The sequence below is a fragment of the Phragmites australis genome, chromosome 5 (genome assembly GCF_958298935.1).
Source record: "Phragmites australis chromosome 5, lpPhrAust1.1, whole genome shotgun sequence".
Taxonomy (NCBI): domain Eukaryota; kingdom Viridiplantae; phylum Streptophyta; class Magnoliopsida; order Poales; family Poaceae; genus Phragmites; species Phragmites australis.
The window spans coordinates 18054498-18070466 of record NC_084925.1 but is presented as its reverse complement, the minus strand read 5'-3'; positions in this window follow the sequence as shown (position 1 = coordinate 18070466).

Below are 15969 nucleotides of genomic sequence, written 5' to 3'. Positions count from 1 at the left end.
TCCTTGCAGTGCGCATAGGGAACAGTGAAATCATGGTCATTATCATATAAATCACGCAAACTCTCTAAACTACGAACTTGCACATCTAAATGATTTAAAAGCATATTTTTCCTAGAAAGAGCATCAGTAACCACATTTTCCCTTCTTATATTTTACAATGTAAGGGAACGACTCAATGAATTCAACCCACTTAGCATGACAACGGTTCAGTTTAGATTGACCTTGCAAATTTTTAAAGGATTCATGGTTAGAATGTATAATAAACTACTTAGGCCATAAATAATGTTGCTAGACTTCTAACACTCGTACTAACGCATAAAGCTCCTTATCATAGACCAGATAATTCAATTGGGCACCTTTCAGTTTCTCGCTGAAGTATGCTACCGGTCTACCCTCTTGCAGTAAAACACCACCAATACCAATTCCACTAGCATCATATTCAATTTCAAAAATCTTAGTGAAATCAGGTAAAAGAAGTAACGGTGCCTCAGTTAATTGTTTCTTAAGCTCATCAAAAGCAGCTTGTTGTGCTTCTCCTGAACGAAATTCAAAATTCTTTTTAACTAATTCATTCAAAGGGGCAGCGATGGTGCTAAAATCTTTAACAAAGCGCCGAACAAAACCAGTGAGACCATGAAAGCTTCGAATTTTATTAACATTCACAGGTGTAGGCCAATTTTTAATAGCTTCAATTTTAGATTCATCTACTTCTACTCCCTGTGCCGAAACCACATATCCTAGAAATATCACATGATCTTTGCAAAAAGTGCAATTTTTCTAAGATACCGAACAGCTTTGCATCACGTAAGACTTTTAGCACTTGGCGAATATGATCAATATGTTCAGGTTCAATACGGCTGTAAATCAAAATATCATCAAAGTACACAACTATGAATTTACCAATGAAATGTTTTAAAACATGATTCATTAGTCACATGGAAGTACTAGGTGTATTGGTTAAACCAAATGGCATGACTAACCACTCATACAAACCAAATTTTGTTTTAAAGGCTGTTTTCCAATCATCCCCTTCTTTCATCCTAATCTAATGGTAACCACTACGCAAATCAATTTTCGAGAAAATAACAGCACCACTCAATTAGTCAACATGTCATCTAAGCGAGGTACAGGGTGATGATATCTAATAGTGATATTATTAGTCACTCTACAATCCACGCACATGCACCATGTACCATCTTTCTTAGGAACCAAAATAACACGAGCAGCATAAGGGCTTAAGCTTTCATGAACGTACCCTTTGGAGAGAAGCTCTTGCACTTGTTTAGGAATTTCTTTCGTTTCCTTGGGGTTGGTACGGTACGGTGGTTGATTAGGTAGCGTTGCGCCTAGAATCAAATCAATTTGATGCTCTATCCCTCTGATCGGTGGTAAACCAGCGGGCTCCTCCGTCGGAAACACATCACTGAATTCCGAAGGTGGAGTCACTCTATGTTCCTCTCGCTCTTTCTCACTCTCGATGTGCACCTCATTTTTCTGCATTGAAGAATTCACAATTTGTTGTGGTGTAAGTGGCTTCAAGATGATCTCCTAACTGTTCCATCAGAATGTATAGCGATTGGTATGCCCATCGTGAATAGCAGAACGGTCATATTGCCACGGCCGTCCCTATAGCAAGTGATAGACCGTCATAGACATAACATCGCAATCCATAGTGTCGATGTACTTCCCAATAGTAAATGTCACACGCACCATATAGGTCACCTTCACTTCCTCTTTATCACTCAACCATTGAAAATGATATGGCCATGGATGTGGCAAATACTTCAAACCCAACTTATTATACATGTCTTTGCTGGCCAAATTGTGACAACTATATCCATCAATAATAACTTTGCACACCTTGCCATTATCAAGCTTTGCCCAAGTCTAAAACAAATTGCATCGTTGTTCGAGTGACGGTGATGGCATCACACTAAGCACTATGGGTGTGCAAACAATGGAATACTGCTCAGGGTTAGAAAACTCTGGATCACACTCACATTGCTCTATCTCATCAGTGTGCAAAACTGGTGTTGCATCAAATAACTCATCATCACTAGCAGAAACATACCCATCATCTGTAATAAGCATAACCTTTGTATTTGGGCAATCTTTTTGAAAATGGCCAACTCCTTTGCACTTGTGGCAAACCAAGTCATGTGAACGCTCCATTGACCCCATAGAGGTTGTGCTACCAGCAGGCATCGCTGGGCGACGTGTCGGTGGTGGAGTACTCTCAGGCTTCTTACTTGCTGAACTGCACATTGCTGAATTGCTTCTAGACTAAGTACTCTTGTTTGGCTGACTTATGTTGTATGGCTACCCCACGCTTGCTGAAAAACATGAATAGGCAGAAACTTTGCATCTTCACTAACTTAGCTCTCAACCTCACGCACTTGGTGCAGCAACTCAATCATATCATTGTAAGGATGGTAATTGATGATGCACTTGATGGCATAATTCATACCAACTAGGAATCTTGCCATTGTTTGCTCTTCATTCTCGCGCACATCAGCATGTATCATGATGGTCTCCATCTCCTTATGATACTCACCAATTGATTTGAGACCTTGTCGTAGCCCTGTCAACTTCTCAAACAGTGAGCATTTGTAGCGACGAGGAACAAAACGTGTACGCAAGTGTTGCTTCATTTGCTCCCATGTGATAATAGGCAACTAATGGCGCTCCATCTGCTTGTGAACAAACTGCTCCCACCAATGTGTGGAATAATCATCCAATCCATTGGACGCAAGTAATAGCTTCTTCTCATCGGAATAGTTGTTCATCCAGAATAGCTTATCAATTTTCAGTTCCCATGTAAGGTAATCTTCCACATCCGTACCACCTGAAAGATAGGAATAGCAAATTTGGGCTTAGCAATAAAATCCTCATCGATGTCCTATCTATGGTGATGCATGTTGTTGTTGAGGTTGCGGGCTGTCGCTCATCGTAAGCGTCAGCAGGGAAATCATCGTCGATGGAGAGCTTAGCATCGTCAGCCCAGCTTCGTGCACCATGCATATGTGCAGCAGCATCATGAACGCCTATGTTGGAACCTCTTCCTTAAACATCGTTGCCTCGACCACTCCCAGAAGCAACAAGATGTGCCATTACATCTTGCTATGCCACCAAACGATGAGCTTATCACTGTCATCATTCCTCATCCATGCGAATAGTGCGCTCCTCCTCGGTCTCGGTGTGCTTAACAGCTTGAGGCCCGTGTACACTTGTGTCGTCAATTTGTAGACCCCCACGCACATGGAAATTTGCAAACATAGAGCGCAACTCTTCGAAGTTGTTGATTTCTATACGCAACTATGTGTCCTCCTCCCAGAGTGTGTTCAATCCAGTCTGAACCATCTTGGAGTTGCTTTTGCAGCATCTCACACGACCTAGTGTACTCAGACCATGAAACCGGTACATCCGGATTACACGTATCCTCCTCTTGTCCTGACATGGCAAAAGCTCACAAATACCGAGTGATAAATATATGTGGATATAAGTGGAACACTCAATGCTCACAACTCACTGTTCTAAAACAAGACAAGCTTACTGTTCTGAAGTGAATTAAAGATAGCAAAAGTACACTCGTGACAGCAAACGATAAAGGACAGCAACATACTAACAATGATAATGGGACTATTGCAACCAAGGAATGAGCTAAGAAGATGGCCAAACCAAGCTTGTATTGCAATAGTTCAAGGAGAGACACTAGCCATTGCTCAAAATAACTGAGGGCACAAGTTTGCTCAAAACAACAAAATGCGTAAAACAAGAGCGGATAACTTGAAACTTAGAACTCCGAAACAAGAGGATTATTCAACCGAGCACCTTTTTCTTTGCCTCTTTTTTTCTTCTGTTTTTTCTTTTATTCTATTTTGTACTTGTTTTAATTATTCTTTTTTTTTACTTAGCTAAATACAAGATAAAATGCAAAATAGAAGTGTTGTATTTATAGAATTGATGCACACAACTGAAAACAAGAGCAGTCCCTTGAGAAAATCAATTTGCTAGTCTCAAAAGGTTCAACGATACTCAAAAGATATTGGTTCTCAAGAAATAGCAGCTAGGAAGGTCTCAAAATTTTGTGGGACTTTTGTTTGTTGTAGAGGTCAGAAAAACAAAACTAATCTACTGGTAAATAGCTCTCACCGAGTAGCCCTAAAATCTGATACCACGCTGATACGGGGGCGACCCGATCTTCTCAGGAAGAGCCGATGATAAAAGATGTAAAGTAGACGATGTCACTAGCTAAACACTCACACCAATGTACGAACCCTCAACTCTTCGAAATACGCATGTTCCTTTTGGTCTTTTGTATTCGGTTTTCACCATGCACCAGCTAATAGATAGCTTCATCAGCCGATCAAACTACAACCGCTAGGAGAAAAGGGAATATGCTGGGTATTGCAAAAAACAAGAACAACATGGAGCACCCAATTCGGGATTCCCTAGTTGTGATTATAACTAACCTATTGTGGTTAGATCATATTTAGGGCGCATGCACACTTCAAGCCAGCTCAACCTAAGATGAAGGATACAATCAATCCTACAATGCCGAAGTCTTGGCACGTGATCTTGTAATTGGTCCAGTTGGCAACTCGATGCGTATATCTTGGTCATTAGGTGACGGCGAAGAATGTATCATAAGGTTGTCTTCATCATTAGGAAAGGTTGACACGAGTACCCCCTTACGTTGGCCTGTGTGGACATATGAGCCGAATGGTCCTTGACTCATTTAGGTAAAAAAGTACCCCCTGCAGTGTGTAAAAATAATTTAAATTGCCACGCTCTCGATCATAAGCATGCTTCTGTTCATTTATATCCGTCGTAGAGTTTCCGAATTGAGAGATGTCTGGTATGGAATGGTATGCTGGAAATGGTTGTTTACGATTATTGATTACATGAGATTGTTCCAGTTCCATTTATGATCAAGTTGTTGGTTACAGGGTAAGAAGATACGTTTGATTAAGTATAAATGCTCACACATAGGTATCTAGGTTGCTTACGCTTATGAATTTACATAACCTTGTGACCTACTCCTTGCTAATGACTTAAATGCATAGTCCTTGGAGTCGGATATTAGATGTACCCATTATGGATTAAGTCTTGTGAGTACCTTCGTACTCACGCTACTCTTTTAGGTTCTACAGGTGAGGAGGTGCTCATGCTTGGCTACTTTACGCCCGCCGATGTAGGTGGTGTGAATGAGTTGTGCAAACTACTCATGTGGCGAGGCTTTTGGGGTGGAGCCTAAGGGCATATGGCTTCACCTAACTTTTGTTGGTTCATAGATGTTAATCTTCCGCCGCGTAGTTTCTAGTTTTAGTTAGGAGATGAGCTTTTCTTTAGTCCTCCTAGCTTTTTTTTAATGTCAATTATTGTAAATGGTTAATAACTTTAGAGCTTGTAATATAATTTAATTACTCACTCTTTCTTAAGCTTTGTTGTGATGTTTATGTTGGAAAGACATGTGTTCTGATCTTGGGCACTAAACACATGTCAGGACTACTGGGCTGATATTCTGATTAATCATTGTAGTCATGATTATGTAAATGATCTACTTAATTATTAATTAGATATTTTTATGGTTCCTCACACATATTAGTCCTAAAATCACAACCCATAGGATATGCTCCCCTAGATATGTGTATACAAGTATGGAATACTTGTGAGAGACATGCACTTGTCATTGATAACAATAGGGAATTTATTCTATAGATTGGACTCATGGCACATAAAGTATACCACTTGAAATTTTTTTTCCATGTAAAGACCCTATAACTAATGAACCATGTAGGTTGCTCATGGGTTAGAAAGAAACACAAACAACCTACCATATGAAAAACCTATACTAGGCATTGCAAAAAATGAAATATGCACATGCAATTATAGAAATGGCAAATGTACTAGGTGCAAAACAAAAAATATGAATAAAAATCTAGCTACCATTTCCTCTTTTACCTTAGGATGGGGGATTTTAGGTATATGATGATCAAGGTTTTCATCAATGCGCCTAATCTTGTACACTTGACTTCTTTGCTTGTACCTTTACTTTATCTTGTGAGTCAAGTTTCCAATCCCCCGAGCCGATGCATGAACTTCATTTCTTCTTTGGAACCCAAACCAATTGGGGGCCCTTCATGTTGGTGATGACTTCGTTGGACATCTAAGTGGGTTTATTCTACCTCCGGTCCTTTGTCCTAACCATGTATACAACCACTTTGCCATTGTCCTTCATCTTGAGCTTGTAGTGGTTGCTCTTGATCTTGAACTTGTAGTTGGGCTTGATGTAGATATTGGAGGTAATGTTTGAGAAGTTCATTATCTTCTTCTCATCCTTGGTCACCTTCTTGACTTTCTTGCATTAGAAGGACTTGTGACCATTTTTTATGACACTTGAATCATGTCACTGTAGACCCCTCTACAAGTTTGTTCACCATGTTATTATGGTTATCTTAAGGATGCGCACATGATTCTTACCCTTTAATCTTGCTAAATCCTTCTTGAGCTTCTCCAATTCTTGCTTGAGCTCATTATTCTCTTTGAAATGAGATCATTACATGATTCTACACCAACATTCTCAACACATGCGTCATTGCAAAAGGGTGAGCTAGATAGATCAACCAAATCATCTACCTTAGAATTGAAATTAAAGAGAGAGGGTAGATTGGTTCAAAGGGACCTTAGAATGAGACTCAATGCCCTCAAGTTTTGCCTTAAGTTGTTCGTGCTCCTTGTTTAGCAATTCCAATTTACTCATTAAATGTTTATAATTAGAAACAAAGGTAGCATGAATGTCTTTAAAAGCATTGAATTTTTTAAGTTCAATAGCTTGTTTCTTTAAGTCTCTTTGTTGCTCATTGATTAATTCAAGAAGTTCTTCTTGAGAGGGTGAATTCTTAGCGGATTCATCATCACTTACATCGAATTCTATAGCTTTGGCCACAATACACTTGTGTGATGAAGACTTGCATGATGACAACCTTGAGAAAGAGCTTCTCTTGGAGGAGTGAATGGTGAAGCTCTCATTACTTGAGCTTAAATCTTCATATTCACTCACTCATCTTCCTATGCTTGCAAATGCTTTGCCTCTTTCCCTTATCTCCCTCTTTGTTTTTAGTCTTTTTCTCCTTCTTGATGTAACCTCGAACTCCATCACCAGGCTATCCAATGTGTATACTTGAGCCAACCGACCCACTTCTCACCATCCATTTGTCTGGCATGTAAATCCTCTGATCACCAAATCATCAAGTATGTACAACCACATCAGACAAGCCATTACAACATCTCCTGGAAAATGCTGTGGTGTAGCCAACTCCTCATCGTCGAACCATTCAGCGTGTATAGTATTTTCATCTTCATCCGAGAATGCTCCAATATGTACAAGTATCTGAGCGTCGGACCATCTGGCGTTCAAAATCCTACCACCAAGAAATAGCTCTAGAAAATGCTCCAGTGTGTTTATCATTTCAACACCGGACCATTTGGTGTGTTCTTCAATTTTCTCTTCTGAGCCGAGAACACTCTAGCGTGTACATTTTACTAAGCACCAAACCATCTAGTGAGTACAATCTTTTTTGAACTTGTCTAATTCAAACTTTCTTTAGTTCCTCTTCAGTGACTTCTTCGTGTATTGCATCTATGAGACCTACTAAACCATACTTGATAAACATGTTAGTCCTATTGACTATGTTGTTCTAATCATCAAAATTATATACATGCCCTAAACTGGCCATGTTCGCTACAATTATAAATAATGTTACTAGACTTAGATTCAATAGAATGTAATATTACTAGAGCGAATAACGAAATAATCGACTTAACCTATTTAGCAAGTCTATTACATATTGAAATTGTATTTGTGGTCTCCTTTGTGAGTGAAATACAATGATCTTGCTAATGTCTGACTGGATGACAAGGAGAATCTAGTGATACATGTATATATATTTTAGTCCTAGCATCAAGTTGCACATAAAAGAGTAGAGCGAGCATGTAGGGAAACACATACATAAAGTTGTAGTGTAGAAGTATGTATGTCGTGTATTGTAGCTTGACCATAGCATTCCACGCATAGATCTCTGTGTCATCTGGATTATCTTTGAAAAGCCTCTCGTTAATAAGTGCTAGGTCGAGGAATCCTACTTTATAAATAAGTTAGAGATGCAATTAAATGGTAGAAGAATGTAAAGACATGTCGAGGGCATCTAGCAACTCATGATAGACACATCGAGGGCATCTTGCTAGTACATGTTGTAAAGTTTCTTGAATTCCAGCCACAATACGTTAGGGCCGTTGTGGAAATCTTCATCTTTGTAGCTAGCACCGATCTTTTCTCTACCCTTGTTCGACTCCTTCATGTGCTACTAATGGAATTTCCGCATTTGATAGCACATATTGACCATCACGTTTGGTTTGACCACAGGTGTGCCCAACTCAAACGGCTATCTAAGTTCTGAAAAGCCAATGTCTGCATCCCGGAGAATTTGGTCTATTGTAAGTCTGGTTTCGACAGTAAAGGATCGAGGCCTCCTGCAGGTAAGACTTCTGCATCACATGCTCATATTCCGATTTAAGCTTTGGATCCGGTGCCCCTGTCTGTTTTTGTTTTGCTATGGATATGAAAAACTTCGGCGTTGTAGGATTGACTGTATCCTTCATCTTAGGCTGAGCCGGCTTCAAGTGTGCATGCGCCCTAAATATGATCTAACCACAATAGGTTAGTTATAATCACAACTAGGGACTCCCGAATTGGGTGCTCCATGTTGTTCTTGTTTTCTGCAATACCCAGCATATTCCCTTTTCTCCTAGCGGTTGTAGTTTGATCGGCTGATGAAGATATTAGCTGGTGCATGGTGAAAACTGAATACAAAAGACCAAAAGGAACATGCACAAATCTGTAGAATTTTTGTCCTTACGACAAAATCTCTATTGCAGCACCATTTATTAATTTACTCTAAAATAAAATCAAAACGTACACATCTTAGTTTCCACATTAGGTGATTCGAGAATTTATCGAGGATATGTTCATGAGACAGATCAATGAATCTGTATGATACTTCATGGAGAAAATAGTAAACTAACACAACAGTCGCGGCCACAGAGCACCCAAGCCGTGGAGCACTAGGACGTTAGGGCATCAGAGCGGTGGGCATCACGGCACTGGGGCTGTGGAGCACTAGGGCATCAGGCACCGGGGCAACGGGGGTCGAAGCACTTGGGCGGCGGGGCACAAGGGTGGCAGGGCATAGGGGTGGCGGCGGGTATGAGGGCACCTGTGATGAGGAAAACCTCACGACACATTATTCACCGCCACCTAATGATCAAGATATACGCATCGAGTTGCCAACTGGACCAATCACAAGAGCACATGCCAAGAAAATACAAGATCAGGTGAACTTGTTTCTTAATGACCATATCATTAATTTTAAGGAGAATTTATACTACCCCAATCTTGTAATTTACTTGTGCTTAGGTATTTGGATCAATACGATGCAAAAGAGGAAGAAGAGCAGCAGTGTTTGTTGGCACATAGACGAAGAGCTGAGCGATGCGTGGGAGAAAAAGGTTATCACAAGGTGTCTAAATGTCATATGTAGCTGTACATGGACTTTTGAAAGGCATTGGAGGCTTACCTTTCAAGTTCTACACGGAATCAATCAAGGAGGAGCAAAATAGGAAAGATTGAAGCCGACTCGGACTGGTTTATTGCATCCAAATAGACGTTGATTAAAAGTACCATAAGTCTCTCATACAAAGTCGGATTGGGCTGTGTAAATGCCCTCTGGAAAGCTTATTTGATAACCTTTCCAACGGATCCAGCCACATTGTTAAATTTGCATTGAGTCAGTCTCAATCATCACAATAATACGTCGGTCTTAACTTAGGTTTCCTTTTTTATGTTGTAACGATTCAAATTCGGTTTCCATAGTCCTAGGTAGTATATATATTAGAGTCCACAACCTATAGAGGGCAGACCACTTTATACATAAGATTGAAACATAGCTATTTCTTGTTCTTTCATACCAGCGTTCATGCGAGGATAGCTGAGAGAGAATTAGGCAATCTTTGTTTATCGTTCTGCAATCCAAGGTCAAGTTGTCGTTCCGCTGGGAATTGGGGACTTTGTGATCATCACTCGTGGTCTCGCAACAATCATCTACAGGTGTGTGTTGGGTGTATTCCGAAGAGTTGAGGGTTCGTACATTGGTGCGAGTGTTCAGCTAGCGACATTGTCTACTTCACATCTTTTATCATCGGCTCTTCTTGAGAAGATCGCCCCCCCCCCCCATCAACCTGGGTGAGAATCATGGCTGAGGCGGGAAATGGAAATTTTGGGTGTTGTGGCTAGGTGTTGGGGGGCACCAAATTCATACTCAAGAGGAAATAATTAGTCAGTAGAATGAATTGAACCTTTTTATTTAGTAGAAAATGCAAGACATGAATATTCCATGTGTACTAGAAAGTTAGTTTTTACATCATACTGCTTCCTGAATGGAAAGGAGATAACACTCTTTTTGCAGTATCTTGTATACGCCCAGTACTTGATTATGAATACTAATAAAACTTAGATGCAATCGATCATAAGATTAAATGATCAAGTTTTTTTGTTTAGCATATTGATGATGTCTTGATAAGTCTTCTTATCTCACTTTTGTGAGTCCAAGACAATAATCTTGCTCAAGTTTGGGTGGATGACAAGGAGGATCCAATAAAAACTACAAGAATATGTCACCATAGAAAATTAGTATTAGAATCGAGTTGCCCATAAAAGGAGACTGCCCTGGCACACAAACATGTACTCAAAGCTGTAGGGTAAGAGTATAAATTTCTTGTGTTGGTGGTGAAGCAAATACTTCAATAAGTAGTTCTCGGTGAAGTCTGGACTCTCCCTTACAAGTTCCTCGATGACAAGCCTAGGATCGATGAATCCTACTTTATTATCTAATTCTTCTCTACATGAGTGGATCTTCATTCCACGAAAGAGAGAAGTTAGCCATAAAATTTGAAGGTACAAGATCATATAACGTGAATTATATAGATAAGTCACTTATAGGGTCCACGCTCCGATAATGGCCATGTCGAGGGTATCTTCCTTGTACATTTCATACAAAAACTTGTTTTCACCCAGAAGCAGTCATCCCTATTGAGGAAATATTCATCTATGTATCTTATGGGGAACACCTCAAAACCCTACCTAGATTGCTCCAAGTACCACAAATGTAATCGGCACATTTCAGTTGTAAGGTTATTTTCAATATCTTTTGACCAAAGGTTTGCCCAACTCAAACAGTATGTAACATCCGACTTTAGGATTTCCGCTCCCCTAAAAAGCCATGCTACTTCCTCTACTATTGATCTAGAAGTAGCTAAGACGTCCCTAATGCATGGAGCATCTTTAATGATTGGACCTCATTTGCTCTTGGCCTGCTTCTTAATGATGCGTTCGTAGTCAGTTGGTGGCTTACTTAAAGCTGCCCTGTCTATTTAACTTTTGCTATATTCATGAAAAACTTCATGCTATCTTCAAGCACCATAGGCTTCTGTGGAGGTACTGGGGAAATGAGCTATTACACTGCTGTTGGGGAAATACCCCAGTCGCAGACATTGCTAAAAGGTTGCCACCAGGAGCTCCTCTGGAGCCCTTTGGCTTCGGATCCAAAGCAAGAAGCGTGGCTTCCGGAGGCCGTAGGCCCCTCCGGCTACTATCCCCGAAGACAGGAGAAGAAGCCATCCTCCGGGGGAGGTTGGGGTCGATAATATCTTCTAAATTAGGGACAAAGGTATCCCACCTAGACCCATGCTATGTGATTCAACCGGCTATAGGCCCCTGATGTATTGCGATATTTGTATCACCGTAAGGGCATAACTATACATCTGCAGTCTGAATGGCCCTATAAATACAGACCCTTGGCCATCAGGCCAAGGGACTGATCCTTTTTACCATCAACATATTTGGTGTTCTTCCCTCTCCAATTCTTCTCGAAGCTTGAGCCACTCCTGTGAGTGAGCTCTCACCGTACTTGTTCGTGCAAGATATTTTCTTATGCCAGCAATGCGCCATCCGTGGGGTTTAAACATAGAAGTACAAGGGAAGGTAGGACGCCACCAAACACCACCAAGGCACTGGCACAAGCAGCCACTACTATCGCCACACCCATGCAGGAGTATGCATGGCAGCTACGACCGGGCACCCTATGTGCCCCCACCTGCTTCACATCTGGTCAGAGTGGCAGCTCTTCGGCCAACATCGACCTGATAGCCTGGGTTGGCTCATAAGACCAAGCTGGCACAAAAGCTTTCCAGTAGTGGCACGGTGCAAGACAGGCCATCCTCCAATGGTTCTTGGCGCTTGAGCCCAAGGGCACCGATGCCTAGGCCTAGCCCCAGATGCTTCTAGCGGCGGCATCCCCAGCACCTCCGTCCAGCCGATGTCCTCCAAGAGTCTCATCACCCAGCAGCCTCCTCACCCCCATGGGTGGAAGGAAGTTCCGGGGAGACCACATGTTTCTATGCGTGGAGATCCCTCCAGCACCGGAGCATCGGCCATAGGCTCTGACACTATCGGAAGAATAACATTGCATCTTGCATGGGGCCAGACGTGGCCACAGCATTGGTAATGGCCAAACCCTCGTAAGCTTCTGGGAGGAATACCTTGAGAGGAGGACGGGATGCCCGGCAAGTGGAAAAGCTAGCAACAAGCGACCCGATGCTCGTGAGGCTATAGTGGGCTGCCAGGAAAGAGGCCGGATCCTGTCACACTCCAAAATTCAAATTTTGGTTTGTGAGCATTTTAAAACAATAAAATAACATTTTTCCTGGAATTTGAAAGCTTTTCCAAAGAAAAAAATTTAGAGTTTAAAAAGAATTTGTTTTGTGTGATGAAAAATATATTTATAAAATATTAGAATAAGTTAAGGAATTTCAAGGTTGGATAAAACCTTGTTCCATTTTTCCCATATCATCCAAAAATTCTCCGTAGACAATCTCATCTCACGTCATTTTTGATCCAACCCAATGTGCACTGCCTTTCCTCAATGTTTTTCTCTCTAGCCTGTGGCTCCAAACCAGCAACATGTCATCAACCTTGCATCACGTTGGATTGCTAGCAGGATGGCCCACATGTGTGCTAAAGCCAGCCCAAACCAGCTCGCTTGCATGTGCATGTACCTGATCGTTTTCATCCACCTCCGAACGACGTCGTCCATTCGCCTGACAACCACGGTCGCCCAGCTGCCCATCTCCATGACACTTGCCCTCCCCTCTCTCCCTCATCATTTCTTCATTCAATCCCCCACATCAATCCTCTCTTTATTCCCCTCAATTCAAGATCAAAAATTGCTGCTCTAAATGTCTCTAATGGCCATAATGGCAATTGAAGCAGGCTGCCAATTACTCCTCGTCTCCATCCTCGTCTTCTCACCCATATTCGGAGTTCAAGACGCCCTCAAATGCAAATCTTGATAATACTAAAGTTGTAGGTCTCATCGAGAGATTCGATTTGCACCTATGGAAGTCCCAATTTGGATAATGAAGCTAGGAGTTATGGCCCCCGAAATCAGTGCTGCACAGATTGGGCTGAATTCAAACAGTTTATCTTGTGATGAAGTTTTGGAACTCAAGATGGCATTTCTAGAAGTTCCAATGAATACAAACGTTGTAGATCTTTTTTAGTACTACAAGATAGAGTCTGAAAATATCCAATTTGGAGTTGTAACGGCGAAGTTATTGTCCTTGAACAGAGACATCCGTTTCATCTTCCACCTCCGGCCTTTCCCCCTCCCCATTTCGTGGCCAGCGGCACCCAGGCCATCTATAGGAGCTCCACAACCTCCCTTGCCCCTTCCCATTCCCCCCAAATCATAGCCACAGCTGCTTCCATGCCCGTGCATCGCCGCCACCGTCGTTCGCCGCCATTCCGATGAGTCATCGCCCATGGAGGAGCTGCCCTGTCGCCCCACCACCGACAATGTCTCTTCACTACAGCGTGTTGTCAACACCGCTGAGGATCCTCTCTGTACCCCTGCTCGCTGGACAGCGCCACCGTGCCACCGGTGCCACATGCCATCGCCGCCGGTGCTATCGTCGTCTCCACGAATTCTTCTTCACTGATCGTCGCAGCAAGGTGAGGATCCGAACCAGTCCCTTCCCCTCCTCTTTTCCCCTGTATGGACGCCATTTTTGATCCCTAACCAAACCCAGAGCCCGGTCAAAGCTCGATCTGCGCCGCCACGGTAGTCGCCGTCGCGGACAGCTGCGCCATCGCGAATGGCATCGGCGTTCCCCGGCCGATTAGAGCTCGGATCACCCTTCCCTTTGACCAGCATGTGCCCCTAGATGTTCCACACGCACTCACCAACCTGTTTGGCCATTAGAGCCTTGAAGCCATCGGGATCACGATCGCCATGCCCACTGCCCAGTCTGGAGTTCTGCACATGCAGCGCGGGTTCATATCGCGTTCCCTGGCGATCTAGCACTCCAATCCATGAGTCTTTTGGCCGAGACATGCCTCTGCTAGTCGTGTACATCCTGCCAAATTGGTTTGTCCATATCTGCAACAAAGCTCCCGTTATCGATGTCGCAATCCCTATTGCCCAGTGTCACACACGTCCTGCGAACCTAGAACGTTAGCCGCGTTCCCCGGTGGACCCTAGCTCCAATCACTGATCCCTTTCACTGAGATGTGCCTCTGGTTGTCCTCAACAATCCCTAAAATCAGTTCAGCCAGAAGAGCATCAACGCCAATGATGTTGTGGTCGCTGCGCCACTGTCCCCTTATCCGTGTGTGTTCGACACGTGCACCCAGAATTCATTTGCGTTCCGGTCAATCCAGTAGTGCTTTTGATGCACCGACCGTGTCACGCTATGTTGCATCATATCTTCTATGCGGCCAATTGAGGGTTTCCCTGCATCTGCAGCGACGCCACCAGGAGCGTGATCCTAACTTCCAACGTCGTTGCACAATCTCGCCAAAGTTCCAACCGATCAATCTCCTTCTCAGGTGAAGCCCTATCCAAACCATCTCTACAGAACCGTGTTCCAGAAAATATGAATAATTCTATTCAAACCGTTTCTTGAATATCATAGCCAATCTCCAAGAACACGCACGTCTTCTTCGCTATGTCTGTGCACGGTCACCACCGAACCTGGGAACGTTCGTCGCTGTTTTGCCGCTACCTCAGAACTCCTCTGCCAAAACCAACCATAAAACCAAGCTTGTCTTCCCGTGTTCTACACCATGCTCTCCTTGATTTGATGAAACACCATTGCTACCCAACGTCAACATCAGTGATCGTCGTCGCATGTATCCAGTCTTTTATTTCTTTCCCTACCGATATCATGCCATCGCTATAGTTGGGGTTTTCCTTCGGCAAATAATGTCATAAATTCATCGAGGATATTCCCAAGGAATATTCTACCTCATTTTTTCTTTTAACCCTAATTTAATCATCCAAGAGCCTGTTCTCCTCCATCTGAACTCTGATTTGAGCGGTTTTGGTGCCCAAATTCTTCTAAAATCATATCCTATCCAACCATAGTGTTTTTATGATGTGTTGTCTCTGTTTGTTGTATTGCTTCTTAGTTGTTTTGTGCTTTTGTCGGTAGATCTGGTGAGCAGAATATGATGTTCTGGAGATTCAATAAGCTACATGGTTGAGACTTCGAGCTATTCCAGAATCGAGTTTACGAAGATCACTGAGCAGCATTCAGGCAAGTGTCTTGACCATGTTGTGAACCCAGTGTTTACATAAAGATAGTCTTTATCAAATATGTATGCTGTTTTACAAAATGGGTAGTATAGCAAACACTAGTGTTAGTTGTAGATTTTTTATCCTTAAAATAACATCATGTTTATGCTTAGCCATGCTTTTAGATGAATATGTAGCATGTAGGTGATGAATCATGAGTTATGAACTAAAAGTTGATATAGGAAGTATGACATGAAAACTAATGTTGTTAAGGGAGTTA